This window comes from Staurois parvus, unplaced genomic scaffold (assembly GCF_062004578.1).
Source record: "Staurois parvus isolate SC_StPar_1 unplaced genomic scaffold, SC_StPar_1.0 ptg000388l, whole genome shotgun sequence".
Classification (NCBI taxonomy): Eukaryota; Metazoa; Chordata; class Amphibia; order Anura; family Ranidae; genus Staurois; species Staurois parvus.
Genome location: NW_028318184.1, coordinates 4,051,021 through 4,069,618, shown reverse-complemented (window position 1 = coordinate 4,069,618; position 18,598 = coordinate 4,051,021). Strand labels below are relative to the sequence as shown.

Sequence of the window (18,598 nt, the reverse complement as noted above, 5' to 3'; positions counted from 1 at the left end):
CACCATCCCCACCGTGAAACATGGTGGTGGCAGCATCATGTTGTGGGGATGTTTTTCTTCAGCAGGGACAGGGAAGCTGGTCAGAGTTGATGGGAAGATGGATGGAGCCAAATACAGGGCAATCTTAGAAGAAAACCTGTAAGAGTTTGTAAAAGACTTGAGACTGGGGCGGAGGTTCACCTTCCAGCAGGACAACGACCCTAAACATACAGCCAGAGCTACAATGGAATGGTTTAGATCAAAGCATCTTCATGTGTTAGAATGGCCCAGTTACAGTCCAGACCTAAATCCAATTAAGAATCTGTGGCAAGACTTTGGTTCTACAAAGTATTGACTCAGGAGAGCCGAATACAAATGCCGCCACACTATTCAGATATTTGTAAAAAATGTTGAAAACTATTTATCATTTTCCTTCCACTTCACAATTATGTGCCACTTTGTGTTGATCTATCACATAAAATCCCAATAAAATATATTTATGTTTTTAGTTGTAACATGACATAATGTGCAAAATTTTAAGGAGTATGAATACTTTTTCAAGGCACTGTAGAGGTTGCATGTAATTTGGTGAGTGATTTTTTTCACTGGGTATGGATGAGCACTTTGGATTGTCAATCACTAAAGATCTGCACTGAGGACTTGAATGTCTTTATGTGTCTTCAATAAGGCACATAAATGGACACTTTATTGAATTGTGAAAGCAGCAGAAAAGAGCACACGACTGTTTATTATTGACAAACTGTCAAAATATTGTTTAGGTTTACTATGAGGAGAAAGTTGTATTTATTTGATGATCACATGGTAAGTAATCCGGTAAATATTCATACAGAAGTTTTATAATTTTTAATTCTGTTAGCTTTGAGTACATAGCTGTTGCACCTCTTTTTAAATTAGCTTGGCTTGGCGCATGGAGCATTAACATCCTACACAAGCAGGTTTCCCGTCCACCCGGGTCTATTAGTGGCCTCAGAAGCATTGGAACGCCAAGCAACTTACACCGGTGGGGAAGCACGGCACCACGGAAGGCAGGAAGGGTAACAACTCCACTCCCATTAATACTTACTTTGCCCACTCTGCCTCCCATCAACCGACTTCCAAGATGGCGCCGCGCCATTATCCCCTAACTCGGCCTCACAGGAATGGTCTCCGCGCCACTCTCCGTCACCACAGGGCTCTGATAGGCTTTCTGCCCACTCTAGAAATGCCTCTCTAACATCAGCATGCTCCAGGGATGGCTGCAAAATGGAGGCCTATCTAAAATCACTGCCTACTGAGCGGGACTTTGACTTACTGATCGCCAGACTGGAACGCACCTATAAACAAGAGATTGCTGATCTTAAAAAATATATCAGTTCCAGGCTGGAAGACCTGGAGCAGGTCTCGGATGAATATAGTAGAGCTCTGAATGCGCATGAGGTTACCCTGAATGAACATACAGTCCTTATTCATCTATTGTATCAACAGGATGACATTGAAAATAGGAAGACGCAATAACATCTGCATTCGTGGATTGCCGGAATTGGTCGACCATAAAGATCTTTCATCAGCAGCTCATGTCATCTTTAATCAGCTTCTGCAAAAACGCAAAGATTCTCCTATTGACATTGATCACATTCACAGGGCCCTGGGCCCCAAAAATTTGGACGCATCATTTCCTAGAGATGTTATCTGTAGAATCCACTTCTATGAGGTTAAAGCCGAAATTCTTCAGGTGGCAAGGCAGCAGGATACAATCTTATGCAACAACACCCCTGTCATGCTTTTACCCGACCTGTCTCGCCTCACTTTGACCATGCGTAAAGCGCTTAGACCTATCACTACAGCCTTACTCACTAAGAACATCAAATACTCGTGGAGCTTTCCCTTTCATCTGAAAGTAATCCTTGATGGTAAGACTGCTCTTTTCCGTTCTTTGGGAGACTTACCGGATTTTCTGGGAAAGCTGGATTTACCTGCCATCACTTTGCCTGACTGGCCTCTGAAAACCACATCTCTGGGCCTAACCTTGACCTCTTCTGATCAGCAGTGGCATCATCCATTGAGGAAGAAGGGTTCCCGCTCCACTCCCCATGGATCGCCGGATGACAGACTTTATTTGGTTCAGATGGATGTTTCTTCATAACATAGGTTGTTGGAATCACCTTCCTTAGGCGCCACAGTCGCTTCCTTTTTCATACCCATTTTGTATGTGCTTTACCCAATTTCATGCATTCTCAAAATTAAGTTCGCTCTTTGTGTGCACTAAATTCTTAGGCCCCTGCTGGGCCATCTCAGGTTGTTTAGCGGGGTCCTCTAACTGCATTCATGTGTGATTGTTCCCACCATCTTCTCCATGCAGTGAAACTGATACAGGCACATCAATGGAGAATGTGGTTGGAACATTTAGTTTGGTATTTATACTACTTCCACACACCCCAACTCCTTCATTCCTTATAGCCTAACTGATTCTCTTCCCCTCTCCCCCCTATGCCCCACAAATCTTATAGTTGTTTTTTTATTACCCGGGTGGACGGGCTGTGTTATGTGCATTCAATTCTCCCACATAGGCCCACGGGTTCACTTATCTATTGTCACTGCATTTTGAGGGTTTCACCCTAACATTTTTTACATTGCCTTGTGTTGATACTTCTCACATTGTTGGGGTCTCTGTTCCATTTTGGACTGCATAGTTAGTTTAACATGCTAGATACTGGCTAATACCATATGCTTGTGACCTTTCTGGGTTCTTTTCTTTTTCTGATGTTTTTTCTGTCCTTTTCCTTTTCTTTTCTTTCCTTTCCCTTTCATGGGGTAAATCTGGAGTCCTCACTTCGAAATGTTTACATTGTTGTATTGATTTTTCATGGCCAAAGTACATTTATGATTGCCTTCTCTTAATTGTAGAGAGTTCAACTTTCTGGAAAAGAGGCGACAAATTCTGTATCACTTCCACAAGAGCAAAAACTAAAATTGTATTTTTGCAGGAAACGCATTTCCGTAAAGGGTCTGTACCGCCCATTAATTCTAATTATCCTCTATGGTTTCATAGGACTAATCCTGTGTCTAAATCTAAAGGTGTGTTGGTAGCTTTCCACAAATCTTTTATTCCTGAGATTGTTGACTCACTCATAGACAAAGGGGGCCGTTATATTTTTCTCAAGTTGAAAATGGATGAGATTTATACATTAGCTAATGTTTATCTTCCTAACCAGGACCCGGCACGTTTTTTCACCACCATCACATCGAAACTTGAGACCTTTAGCACTCAATATCATATTGGGCGGAGACCTGAATTTGGCGTTGGCCCCAGCAGTGGATTCTACTTCGAGTAGGTCTTCAGTTTCCTGTTCCTCGCTACAGCAATTTAAAGCCCTGTAGCATAAACTACATTTAATTGACGTATGGCGAATTTTACACTCCTCTGAACAGGATTACAGTTATTATTCCCCCTCTCATACCGCCTGCAGTAGGATTGACTATTTCCTCATCTCTCAAACTTTGCTTGATTCATTGACTGCCAATATAGGACTACGCTCTGGTATCACTCACTTTTGGTAAACTACCCCCTGTGTGTGACTCTTCCTCTTGGCGTCTTAATGACAATTTATTTCTCAATTCAGTATGTGTAGCGGAAGACGTCATACAGACCATCCGTCTTTTTGTGTGTACTCATGCTTAAGATGACACTCATGGGTTGATTAAGTGGGAGGCTCTTAAATGTACTGTCCACGGGGTATTTATCAACCATGGAACAAACAACGCGCTCAAGACATTTCCTCACTTCTTTCCACTATATCTCGCTTGGAAATCCTCCATAAAAAGAGATTTGGACACCTCCACTTTACTTGAGTGTTATAATGCTCGTCGGGAGCTTCAACATCTCACTGAACAATACTCTTTAGCAGCTAGAGATAGAGCACGTAAAACTCATTATGCACTAGCAAATAAATGTCAACCTTTATCTAGGATTTTACATCCTAGTACTTCGATGTTCATTATGTCCCCCATGAATACTAAACTACATAACTTGGCTGCCATATCGGAGACGTTTCATCAGTGTTATTCTTCTCTTTATAATCTCTGTGCCCTTTTTCTCTCTTTCATCTCCTCAGTCTGCTTCAACTGTTTTGTCCTCTTATATACAGGAAACAGTGCTCTGAATCATAGATCTAGAACAGGCTGAGGAGCAGGAATCTCCCCTTTCCATTCCAGAGATTCTTACCACTATTAAATCCTTGAAAAATGGTAAATGTCTGGGTCCTGATGGGTTTACTCCTCGGTTTTATAAAAATTTGTGGATCTTCTTGCTCCTCTCATGACCCAGACTTTCAATTCCATCGACGATACCCATTCTCCATCTTCTCAACTACTTTTGGCCAACATAGCATTAATTCTTAAACCAGGGAAGGACCCCTCTAGCTGTGGCAGTTGTAAGCCGTGTACCGGGGCGGGCTCCCCACGATACCTTGAAGTCACGAATGAGGAAAGCAACTCCAACACCAGCTTTTGCCACAACAGAATTTTACTTAGATGTGGCAAATAAACAAAACCACAAATGCTGGAATATACAATAAAATTTACATACAGTCAGCCGAAAGGCTGAGACCCTTGTGCTGCACAGCACGGCGCCTTCTGATGGATGAAGGTAGAAAGTTTAGTAATTTACCTACTGGTGGGCACTAATAAGCTGCCACATCTTACCTGTTATTACCCTAAAAGAGCAGGAATCAGTGTATGGGTGTATGGTATGGGCTAGCCTGCGGTGCAGCACAACAGCTTACAATCGTACACAGATTTACAGTATTCTCCCTCCCATAACTGATCCTATAGCACGTGCCTGAGTATTCCTTCCGAGCAAAACACCAGTCTGGCTTGAGTTTGTAGGATTTTATCAGTTCTCCAATGTGAAATGTCACTTTAAGTTGTGGAGTCCTTCCAATGATCAGTAACAACACTTGTGGCCTGACACAGAGACCCTAACTAACTATGGGCCTGTCTCAGTCCTATGGGCGCCAACACTGAAATGAGGTGCGTGCACGATCTTACCGACCCGGGTCTGCTTCCATCCGCTGGTGACTCTGAACAGAACAATGTCCCTCCACTGAGCATGCAATATTATCAGCAATGTATGTTGCTTTGCTCCTCTGTCCTCATCAGCTTCCTGGCAGTAAATCTTCCCCTCTTTGAACAGGATTAGCGTCTGGAACACCATCAGCTGCACTCCATGGGATTTCTGATTACGGAGGGCAGTCTTCAGATCTGGATGGCAACAGATTCTCCGATCACTCAGCCTTCCTCTCTCTCTCCAGTATGGCTTCTGTTTTCTCTTCCTGTTCACTCTCCTCCCGAAACCCCACCCCTTATTGAATATAGAATTAGCTATGCAGTCTGAGGCTGTGTTAGAAACAGTGACATCTTGTGGCCAAACTGCATAACGTCAGTCAGGACGTCCTCTAATTTACTTCACACAGTATTCAAACAGTGAGAGCGGTTTCCCATCTTACACAGTTATAGGCCCATCTGCTTATTGAACATAGACATGAAAATTTATTCAAAGATATTGGTGTCCAGGCTATCCCCTCTACTTCCCAATCTTATTCACCCAGATCAAGTCGGTTTTGTCCCTGGCCACGAGGCCAGAGATATTACGACTAAAACTTTGAACCTCATATCCTACATCAAAAAACATAATCTCCAATCCTGTATCTTATCTTTTGACGCCGAGAAGGCCTTTGATAGGGTTAGATGGCCTTTTCTACATCTCTCTTTGGAACTAATTGGTCTGGGTCCCACTTTCATTACCAAAATCATGGCTCTATATTCCTCCGTCCCTGTCAGTTTTGGTTAATGGAGCGTGCTCTAAACCTTTTTCGATAGCCAATGGCACCAGTCAGGGGTGTCCTCTTTCTCCCCTCTTATTTGTTCTTGTTGAACATCTAGCTCAGGCTATCAGACAAAACCCTTGTATAACTGGAATACCCATATATAACAATCACTATAAAATATCTCTTTACGCCGATGACACTTATACATCCAACACCCACATACTAGCCTACCATCTCTTTTTCGTGCATTTTGGCATTAGTGACTTATCTAACTTTAAACTCAATATCTCTAAGATGGAAGCCTTAAATATCTCCCTCTCACCCTCTACTAATCGCCTCCTTCACATAAATTTTCTGTTCCAATGGTCCGATCGCTCATTTATATATTTGGGAACTGCGATTCTTGCCCAATTGGCAGATGTGTTTTTGCTCAATTTTAGCATGATGCTATCCCAACTTCGAAAGGACCTGGCACACTAGATCAATCCCATGGTTTGGGAGAGTGAATACTCTCAAGATGGATACGTTCCCCAAACTTCTTTATCTCTTTAAAACCCTTCCAGTTGCCCTCCCTTCGTTTGTTCTTCCGAACGCTCTCTTCCCTTTATGTCTGGTGTAAACAAGCCCTCCATAAACAAACTTTGTACCCTCCAGCTTTCCAAATCCAGGGGTGGTGTCGGCCTCTTGGATTTCGACAGTTACTATGCTGCTGCAATGTTGGCACACATTCTGGACTGGTTCTCGCCTTCGTCCACTAAAGTCTCCCCGGTCATCAAGCAGGAATTATCCCCTTTCGATCTTAAGGCTCTACTCTGGGGCTATGACAAATCCTACTCTTCCATCTCGTCCCTCACAGCTTACTGTAAATACACATTTGGTACAAATTTAGATCTGTCTATAATTTATTGACAGATCCTAGCCACTGTCTCCATTGTTTGATAATCCTATTTTTGAAAGGGGCTGTCACATGCAGACTATAAAGGGATTCCAAAGATCTATGTGGCCTCAAGCTCATCATATTTTGCCCTCTCCCCTAGTGGCTGACTTACGCTTAGGGCTAGATTGGTTAACGTCACATCACACATCAGCCTCTGTGAACAAGTCATGACACTAAATCTAACACTTACACTATTGACCACTAACCCTAACCATTTGACCTCTAGAAGCTTTTACTGCCTTCATGACCAGGGCAAATTTTGCTATTCAGCATTGCGCTACTGGTAATTACACAGTCTTGCAACACTGTACCCAAATGAAATTTATAGCAATTTTTTTCACACCAATAGAGCTTTTTTAATTTGGTGGTATTTGATAAACACATGTTTTTTTATTATATAAATGAAAAAAGACTTTCTATTGTAAAATAGACTCACCTGACACTTTATTATGTACACCTGTTCAATGGCTTGGCAACACAAATTGCTAATCAGCCAATCACTTGGTACCAACTCAATGCATTTAGACACGTAGACGTGGTGAAGACGACTTTATGAAGTTCAAACCAAGAATCAGAATTGGGAAGAAAGGGGATTTAAGTGACTTTGAATGTGACATGGTTGTTGGTGCCAGACTGGCTGGTCTGAGTATTTCAAAAACTGCTGATCTACTGGAATTTTCATAAACCACCATCTCTAGGGTTTACAGAGAATGGTCCAAAAAAGAGAAAATATCCAGCGAGTGGCAGTTGTGTGGAGGAAAATGCCTTGTTGATGTCAGAAGTCAGAGGAGAATGGGCAGACTGGTTCTAGATAATAGAAGGCAACAGTAACTCAAATAAGCACTCGTTACAACCAAGGTATACAGAATACCATCTCTGCATGCACAACACGTCAAACCTTGAAACAGATGGGCTACAGCAGCAGAAGACCACACCAGGTACCACTCCTGTCAGCTAAGAACAGGAAACAGAGGCTACAATACACACAGGCTCAACAAAATTGGACAATAGAAGATTAGAAGACATTGCCTGGTCTGATGGGTCTTGCTTTCAGCTGCGACATTCAGATGGTAGGGTCAGAATTTGCTGTAAACATGAAAGCATGGATCCATCCTGCCTTGTATCAACGGTTCAGGCTGATGGTGGTGGTGTAATGGTGTGGGAGATTTTCTTGGCACTAGCAAGGTGTACCTAATAAAGTGGCCAATGAGTGTACATCCAATAAGAAAAAAAAAATCAAATTACTCCATAAAGTTAGACCAAAATGTATTCTGCTTTGGTAAAACAAACTCCCAATAAGTGTACATTAATTGGTTTGTGTGAAAGCTATAGCTTCTACAAACTATGGTATATATACTGGAACAGGGGCGGACTGCAAACTCATGGGGCCCCCAGGCAATAGGGGATCATGGGGCCCCTGTGTCCTTGCTCAAACTCAAAAAAGCCTATGAAAAAGGTACTAGGGGCATCTAATGGGGCCCCTTACTGACTCCGGACCCTCAGCAGTGCCCAAGTTTCCAAATGGTCAGTCCGCCCCTGTACTGGAACTTACACAGCTATGATGCTATACTGGCAATGGTCATGATCGGCTACCTATAGTGTGAATGTGGTAGTGTGATGAGCAATCTGGCACTAGCTGATGCTGGCTGGGAGCTATACTGACTGACACTGACATCTCCAGTGACACTAATACAGTGATCAGTGCTAATACTGTACACTGTCATTGTACTAATGACACTGGCTGGGAAGGGGTTAACAGAACAGAACTCTGTGTGTCATTTGCTGAAATCAGATGCCAAACCCATGCTGTGATGCTGTGTCCTATCACAGCACGGGGCAGCAGGGGGCGCGCATGCCCAGAAGACACCACACACATACACGGTCAAAATAATAGCAGTGAGACATCACTAACCTGATTAATCACTGTTTTTGGTAGAAATGATATTTCTACATGGCAAATAATTTTCTAGCAGGTGTAGTAGAGTAATATAAATCTAACAGACCCAACAGTCATGACATGCATGCTGCTGATTCTGTGTAATTGAATCACTAATTGAAAGGGGCATGTTCAAAATAATAGCAGTGTGGAGTTCTATTAGTGAGGTCATTCATTCTTTGAAAAACAGGTGGCAATTATTTCCCTTATTTAAAAGAAGGAAGGCAGCAAATGTTGTACATGAAGGTTACAGTGCATTTCTCTCTGAAATTCTGAGGAAAATGGGTCATTCCAGACATTGTTCAGAAGAACAGCGTACCTTGATTAAAAAGTTGATTGGAGAGAGGAAAACATATAAAGAAGTGCAGAAATTGATAGGCTGCTCAGCTAAAATGATCGCAAATGCTTTAAAATGGCAACCAAAACCTGAAAGACGTGGAAGAAAGCGAAAAACTACCATTCGAATGGATAGAAGAACAGCCAAAATGGCAAGGACTCAGCCAACAATCAGCTCCAGGAAGATGAAAGAAGGTGTAAAGTTACCTGTGAGTACTGTTACAATTAGAAGACACCTATGTGAAGCCAAGCTATCTGCAAGAAGCCCCCGCAAAGTCCCACTGTTGAAAAAAAACACGTGCTGAAGAGGTTACAATTTGCCAAAGAGCACATTGACTGGTCTAAAGAGACATTTTGTGGACTGATGAAAGTAAGATTGTTCTTTTTGGGTCTAGTGGCCAGAGACAGTTTGTCAGACGACCCCCAAACACTGAATTCAAGCCACAGTACACTGTGAAGACAGTGAAGCATGGTGGTGCAAGCATCATGATATGGGGATGTTTCTCATACTACGGTGTTGGGCCTATTTATCGCATACCAGGGATCATGGATCAGTTTGAATACATCAGAATACTTGAAGAGGTCATGCTGCCTTATGCTGAAGAGGAAATGCCCTTGAAATGGGTGTTCCAACAAGACAACGACCCCAAACACACCAGTAATCGTGCAACATCTTGGTTCCAGACCAACAAGATTGATGTTATGGAGTGGCCAGCCCAATCCCCGGATCTTAATTCAATAGAAAACTTGTGGAGTGACATCAAAAATGCAGTTTCTGAGGCAAAACCAAGAAATAGAGAAGAACTGTGGAATGTAGTCCAATCATCCTGGGCTGGAATACCTGTTCACAGGTGCTAGACGTTGGTTGACTCCATGCAACACAGATGTACAGCAGTTCTCAGAAACAGTGCGACTACAACTAAATATTCATTAAGTGATTCAAAGGAAAGCAATGTCTTCAAACATTTTTCAGTTTATATAGTGAATGTTTGCGTTTGTAAAGAAGAATACAAACACTGCTACTTTTTTGAACAGTCTAATTATCACTTTTCTTCAATTTTTTTTAGAGGAACAACACAAATTTGATATATTTTTCTTCATGTTTTGATTTGGAATAGAATGTGTAGTGTTCCCAATGCATTTGTGTGTATGGAAATAAAAGCTATTAGAAGGATTTTCAGCTTTATTCACTTTTTTCAACACACTGCTATTATTTTGAACACAACTGTACATACACACAATATATATGTGACTTTTCTATGAGCAAATACATCAAATCAAAAGATAAAACAAAAACTAATATAAAAAAATTCTAAAAAAAAATAATTATATATAAAAAATTTATGTCCAAAAATCCCACCGTGTCCAAAAATAAAAATAAAATGATAAATAAAAATTCAAAAAGTCCCAAAAAATAATCCTCACAAGTGTAATACAAACACTCAAACTTTTTTTCTCTTCTTCTTTTATCACCAAAACCTTCTTAATACCCGCAACACTTGATATTCATGCACCTCAAAAAAAGAGAAAACTCGACATAGTGTCATACCTTAAATAATGTAAAACACACGTGCCACTCGCTGTGCAGCATGCAAAATACAATAAATGTGTATACTCTAACCCAGTGTCAAAACACATACAATTAAGTGAAATGACAATAAGAGTGAAAACACATTCACATAAGATATGCCATGCAATGTGTGAAAAACCACTCCACAGATAACACTGCCAGTGTATCACACCACACCCTATATATATATATAAAGTGGTAACCAAACCACCACTCTCCAACTCTAATATGGATGGGTAATTACCCTATAGCAGAGACAGCAGGGCAGATTAACCACTCTGGGTTACAATCTCCTCTCATTGATTTCCTCCAACGATTATGATTTCCTCCTCCACTTTCCTCCAGAAAACCAGTCACCATATAAAAAGTATTCTTCTTTATTAAAACTCACATAAATTTTGTGGTAACAGCTCCTCCTCACAAGCAGTATGGACATGGGCAGGTTTAGGGAAACATAAACCTAGACATAAACCCTGGAGACGCCGCCGTGTGAGGAAGGAGAGCGGGAGGGAAGGAGCGAGACACGTGACCCGCCGAGAGACAGCTCAATCCGGACCGTACCACACACCGTACGGTCCGGATTGAGCTGTCTCTCGGCGGGTCACGTGTCTCGCTCCTTCCCTCCCGCTCTCCTTCCTCACACGGCGGCGTCTCCAGGGTTTATGTCTAGGTTTATGTTTCCCTAAACCTGCCCATGTCCATACTGCTTGTGAGGAGGAGCTGTTACCACAAAATTTATGTGAGTTTTAATAAAGAAGAATACTTTTTATATGGTGACTGGTTTTCTGGAGGAAAGTGGAGGAGGAAATCATAATCGTTGGAGGAAATCAATGAGAGGAGATTGTAACCCAGAGTGGTTAATCTGCCCTGCTGTCTCTGCTATAGGGTAATTACCCATCCATATTAGAGTTGGAGAGTGGTGGTTTGGTTACCACTTTATATATATATATAGGGTGTGGTGTGATACACTGGCAGTGTTATCTGTGGAGTGGTTTTTCACACATTGCATGGCATATCTTATGTGAATGTGTTTTCACTCTTATTGTCATTTCACTTAATTGTATGTGTTTTGACACTGGGTTAGAGTATACACATTTATTGTATTTTGCATGCTGCACAGCGAGTGGCACGTGTGTTTTACATTATTTAAGGTATGACACTATGTCGAGTTTTCTCTTTTTTTGAGGTGCATGAATATCAAGTGTTGCGGGTATTAAGAAGGTTTTGGTGATAAAAGAAGAAGAGAAAAAAAGTTTGAGTGTTTGTATTACACTTGTGAGGATTATTTTTTGGGACTTTTTGAATTTTTATTTATCATTTTATTTTTATTTTTGGACACGGTGGGATTTTTGGACATAAATTTTTTATATATAATTATTTTTTTTTATAATTTTATAATTTTTTTATATTAGTTTTTGTTTTATCTTTTGATTTGATGTATTTGCTCATAGAAAAGTCACATATATATTGTTTAACTAGCCTTCAAGGGTGAAGGTAGATCACTTTTCTGGGATATTATAAGTTTAAGTGTTGTGATATATAAGTATATGTACATACACACACACACACACACACACACACACACACACGTGACTGCATGCCTGTGCTGCGCCACCACAGTAAATGTGCTTTGGCGAGCATGCAAGTGTAAAATCAGACTGTATTAGACCCATCTGGAAGAACTCTGGGGCTGTCATTGCTGACATATTTAAATGCATGCAGAAAAGCTGACACTCATTTTTTATTTACTACATGATGACTCATTAACCTGGAACAGGAATGTACATATCACTTTTGACATTGAATATTCATATATGATATATTTATAATAATATAATCACTAAATAGTAAGACAAGGATAAGGATGACAGTTGTAACCTAAAAATATGAGTCAGTAAGGGCAGCTCCCATAATCTTATCCTGGCGGATTGCCTTTAACCTTTCTACACCTAACGCTTAAAGTTTATGTCAGGACAAAATGTTTAAAAAACATACGCAGTACAGCTCACTTTTTGTAATTGTAGAATACATTTCTCTTTAATCTCTTTTGAGATGATAGGTAATTATTCCTACCCAGTATTCCTCCCACTGACACCTACGATGGGGAACTATGTCCTCCACTGACACGAACAATGGGGCACTATGTCCTCCACTGACACCAACAAGGGGCACTATGTCCTCCACTGACACCAACAATGGGGCACTATGTCCTCCACTGACACCAACAATGGGGCACTATGTCCTCCACTGACACCAACAATGGGGCACTATGTCCTCCACTGACACCAACAATGGGGCACTATGTCCTCCACTGACACCAACAATGGGGCACTATGTCCTCCACTGACACCAACAATGGGGCACTATGTCCTCCACTGACACCAACAATGGGGCACTATGTCCTCCACTGACACCAACAATGGGGCACTATGTCCTCCACTGACACCAACAATGGGGCACTATGTCCTCCACTGACATCAACAATGGGGCACTATGTCCTCCACTGACACCAACAATGGGGCACTATGTCCTCCCACTGATACCATCAATGGCACACTATTCCTCCCACTAATACCAATGATAGGACACTATTCCATCCACTGACACTAACAATGGCACACTATTCCTCCATTGACATCAATGATGGCGCACTATTCTTCCCACTGACCCCACTGGCAGGGGCATATGTAAAACAAAACAAGCAGGGCCAGTGCTTCCACTAGGCAAACTCGGCAGTCGCCTAGTGCGCACTGCCACCTTGGGGCGCCTAGGCGCTGCACAGGCCGGCACTCTCTCTGTGCGGGACACAGCCACATCATGGATGATCCTTCATCTGAGGGGAGGAAGAAACAGAGGACGATGCCCAGTGTCTGGGTCCAGTTAAGCAGCTGACCTGCCGCTTCTTCTGTCCCTTACTGCAAGCCGGCTGGAGGCTGCTGATCACTGGAGTTCCAGTCCTTCTCTTCCCATTCATCACTGGAGGAGGAGCTGAGCCTGCAGAGGAAGCTAATGTCTGACTCTGATATCTCGTGTCTCTGTGAGTGTGACCTGGCCGGCCATCCATCACATGTGCAATATGTTAGTGAGTCATGACATCATCACCATCCCACACCCTGCTCTTCTAGTGCCTGCTGATCTGTGTCAGTGTTGGTGGTGGTGTGTTGTGTCGGATCTGTCACCGTGTGGGATCACTCAGTTCAGGTGTTCTCTGTGTGTGGGCTGCCTGCTGTCCCAGCATTTTACCGCCCCCATTGCCTGGGAAATTCCAGCCTGGGATCTGTCAGTGTGGATCCATCATCCTCCACTCACTGCAACTGTCACCCTGCCACTGCCAGCCACAGATAGTCCATCCATGACACTCATTTTGTCTTTAATATTGGTGCTGGTGGCATTCTATGGCACTTATTTTAGCATATTAAAATAAATTTCACAGTTTTATATTTTGTTGATTGATATTTTCTACTGTTTTTACAAATTTGTATTTATTTATTTTTTTGGGGGGTAGCTGGTCTTTCCTAGGGCGCAAAATAGTCTAGCACTGGCCCTGCAAACAAGGCGTTTGCCTAGGGTTGCATTTTTCAGGGGGGCAGATGCACCCCCAGGCAGAAGGAATACATGGTTTGATCTGATGCCCCCCAAAAAGGCTGCCGCAGTGCAGCTTTACTCACAGACAGTAATCATGTATTAGTGTCCTGGCCAGCCAAGGCCTGTTTTCGCTTGTTCCACCGCTGGCACTACTATCCCCTAGTTGCTTGGACCACCTGGCATCTAGCAACCAGTGACATTACATCACCTAATGGAGAGTGAGGCAGAGGCCCCAGCATTCAGAGCAGAGGAGGATTTTACTTCCTCCCCCTCTGCTCCTGGTGGTTAGCTCTGCCCATCTCCTCCAGCATATGTGGTGGCATTCCTCAGAGGGAAGGGAACTGAATTTGAGTATCAACTCTGAGACTCTAAGGATGGAACCATCTGTGTCATGACTGAGGGAGCCAGGCAGAGACCTATACAGAGAGGATGGCAAATGGGCTGACAGCAGAGGACAGATGACACCCTCGGAGGGATGGGAGAAGGTCGTCACATCCTCTCAGATGTTCATGCTGGAACTTGTAGTCTCACTTTGGGGGGGGGGGGTGACTTTTAAAAGTAACGGACTCCCAGCATTAACCCCTTTAAAGCTGAGGATGTGACACCCCCCAACCAATACTTAGATCCTGAGATCCTTAGATCTCAGGGGTTCATGGTGGGACATGTAGTCCTTCAACTGGGGGGAGGGTCACATCCTTAGATCTCAGGGGTACATGCTTTGTAGTCCTTCATGAGTTGGGGGGGTTGTCACATCCTGAGGGGTTCATTTTGGGACTTACAGTCTGGCAATTTGGGGGGGGGGGGGTCATATCCTTAGATCTCAGATGTTCATGCTGGAACTTGTAGTCTCACTTTTGGGGGGGGGGAGGGGTGACTTTTAAAAGTAAAGGACTCCCAGCATTAACCCCTTTAAAGCTGAGGATGTGACACCCCCCAACCAATAGTTAGATCCTGAGATCCTTAGATCTCAGGGGTTCATGGTGGGACATGTAGTCCGTCAATTGGGGGGGAGCGTCACATCCTTAGATCTCAGGGGTACGTGCTTTGTAGTCCTGTATGAGTTGGGGGGGTGTCACATCCTGAGGGGTTCATGTTGGGACTTGCAGTCTGGTAATTTGGGGGGGGGTCATATCCTTAGATCTCAGGGATTCATGCTGGGACTTGTATTCCTTCACTAGGTGGAGATTGGGGGATCACGTCCTCAGTTCTGAGGGGTTCATACTGGGACTTGTCTGTACTACTTGCACTTTAGTTCCAGGAGGTCAGGGTAGTACAAGTCCCTCAGAGGCCCTGGATAGCCACCTTGTCTTCCCTCATCTTTGTGATCATGGAAAACTTTAGACTGTTTTCCCCAATCCATCATTCTGCCACCACTGACTCCAATTTAGATGGGGGGGGCTCCCAATTTTAGTCTTGCCTAGGCCAGCACAAAACATAATCATATACAACTTCACCAGAAGTTGATTAATTTATTGAAAGTTTTTACCATATTTATGCTTGTAAGTGCAATTTTGAGTTATTAAATGATGTTTCAAATCATCTACACTAAGGGGTTGATTTACTAAAGGCAAAGAGAAAAGTGCAGTTGCTCCATAGCTTAGTAAATGTGTAGAAGCTCTGCTGACTTCCATCATCCAATCATATGCAAACAAAATGCTGTTTTTTTTATTTTCCCTGAACGTGATTGGGTATTCTTTGCAAAGTGAAGCTTTACCCCATTTACTAAGCACTGGAGCAACTGCACTTTGCGAAGTGCACAGTCTATTTGCCTTTAGACAATCAACCCCTATGAGGTGTGTATTTTCTGTTCCTATGCAACTATATTCGACTTTCATCCAAGGAGCGGTGTTTTGAGCCACCGCTGGCTAGATTGATATGGAGGTTTCCGTTTCTGACATAACAACCACAGCGTTTACTGACCACTCTGAATATGGGGTCAGTGCACCTGGTAAGCCCACATGGTGTTGGGTGTCACTGGTGGAATTAAGATCACTGTGTTTGCATTGCACACTTTCAAGGGTACTGTTGTATAATTCACACTTTTGGTTTTTACATTGGACTTAATTTCATACCCTGTGCACTTTAATGATAATTTGATTTCATATTTTTGCACTTTATTGGTAATTTCTGAGACTTTTGGGTATTGTATTATGCATTATATTTAGATTATTCATAACTTAATTGTATTTTTGCACATACAAAATTTATTAGCGCAACACATTATTTAATCTGGTCCATAGAGAGGATATCCTCTGTGCAGCTTTATTTTATTTAATTGATACATTTTTATTTTTGATACATGTGTACTGTACCTTTCTTTGTGCTGGGAGAACACAGCACAGCTCACTCCCAGCACAGAGATCGGGCTCTCACCAAGAGTCCGAGTCTCGCACTGACAAATGGAACCGGGACTCCCAGTTCCCAATCACCTGATCATGGTGATAGCCTCTGATTAGCTATCACCGTGATCAGTCACTGTGCAGCTCAACCCTGTGTTTTCTTTCTCTTCTGAATGGAGACAAGGATACATCACACAAACAAAAGCGTGAAAAAATACAATTTCAAAATAAAAAAAAATAAATAAAAAATAAAAATAAAAAATCGCTAGATCAAAGTTTGATCTAGGTCAGGGCAAGGGTTAGGGTCAAGGTAAGGGTCAAAGATCAGGGTCAGTATATTTTGGGTAGGATTTACAATAAAAACATTTTTAAATTAGGATCAGTGTCAGTTAGTGTCAGTATGTTTTAGGTAGGATATGAAAAAGAAAAATGCGCACTCTTGTTTCTGGGCCCTATGGGTACAAACAATAAATAACATACATAGCTATCGCTGCAATCGTCAGGAGCTAGACAATTTATTTTGGGTTGCTCTTGGTGATACGTTATGGTAATATCAAAAAAATAAACAGATACATTTTTTAAAATATATGCTTTTTTTTACTATTTTGGGTCACTTTTCCTTAGATAATAAAAGTCAGGAGATTTCTGTTCCCGTTTACCACCAAAAGAAATTTGTCCTGAAAAAGCAAGATATAATCCACCTAGATGCACAAAGCAGTTGCAATGATATGTGCAGTTTTAATAAAACAACATGTCAAAGTTGCAAAATTGTGTTCAGGCATTAACATTTGTTTTACCATCGGTCACTAAGGGGTTAAAAAGACAGTAACCCTGAAGAGGCTGCATGGATAGAGGGAGCCTGCAGAGGTGGGGTCATGGTAAAGAGGAATTCCGGGAGTTCAAATTTAGAGCGAGTTAACACCGGAATGTGCTTTTGAACATATCTGTGGTGCACTTCCATTTGGCCTGGTATTGCAGCCAATTCATTAGAATAGTCATCAATATGCACTGGAACTTGGAAAATGTACGCGCATGAAACTGCGGTACCATGCAATTTGGTTGCCCCCCCTTAATCTAGCACAGTGGATGGACGGGGTTGTTGTACACAAGCTGAGCTTTATGACAAAATGATATCCTTGGTGGCGTTCAATGGGCAGTACTGTCACCAAAAGCAACCCATGAAAGTGAATGGGGCTAGGCTGCAACCCTTGATCAAGAAAAGTTTTCCAACATTCCCATTAGACCAAAGGAGTACGGCTACACAAGGAAGGAAATCTGGCCGGTCCATGCTGAACCAACCAAATTTCTGCCCATCTATTCCCACCTTTATTCATCATCTGGGAAGGAGCTGTTAACCCTTACAGTCCTGCATTGTACGGGAGTAAGCATCAGACACAGAACCAGCACCCTGCAAAGCCAGGAATCAGCTAAATACATCACTGTTACCCCTTGCAATGTGGAAAGGGATCCATCACAAGCATAACTTTTTTTTATTCTATGGATTTCAGCTTTAAGGATTCATTCTCAAATGCATCAGACTTCGCCGCCCCTTTCAAAAAAGATCCACAGTGGATCACTTTTCAGAGGGCATTTGATAGGTGGGGAATGAGCTCTAAAAGTGATCAGCAAACATAATAAATACAGAAAATGTAATGAAGAACAATCTAAATTTTGGGTAAATGGTGGTGGATTAGACTTGGGCACATATTGTACCCTTTTTTTTTTTTTTTTTTAAATCTAACAAATCTGATTGGTAAATTAAAACAGCAAATAATCTGATAACCAATCATTAGCCTCTTCCTAAAAGTGACCCCCTATAACTGATTTTATAATTGGGCACACGCACGCACACAGACACACACGTTTTTATAAACATAACAAATCTGGTGAAAAAAAGTCAATTAATCCAAGAACCAACAATTGGCCCCTTCCTAATTGTGCTCCAGTGCCCCCTATAGCCCCCTCCTAGGACAGGTGTACAGCGCCCCCTCCGCCCAGACTTACCTGCTCCACCTTGGCCATGCCGCCCATCTTGTACCTGATGAGGTTGTAGATCTCCTCCGGATGGAAGAGCGACCTCAGGAACTCCAT

General features: G+C 42.3%; 1 pseudogene; it reads right to left on the bottom strand.

Annotated features, from left to right (window-relative positions):
• Positions 1–18,598, bottom strand: part of LOC149455817 (squalene synthase-like) — a 42,467-nt pseudogene extending 23,869 nt beyond the window's left edge.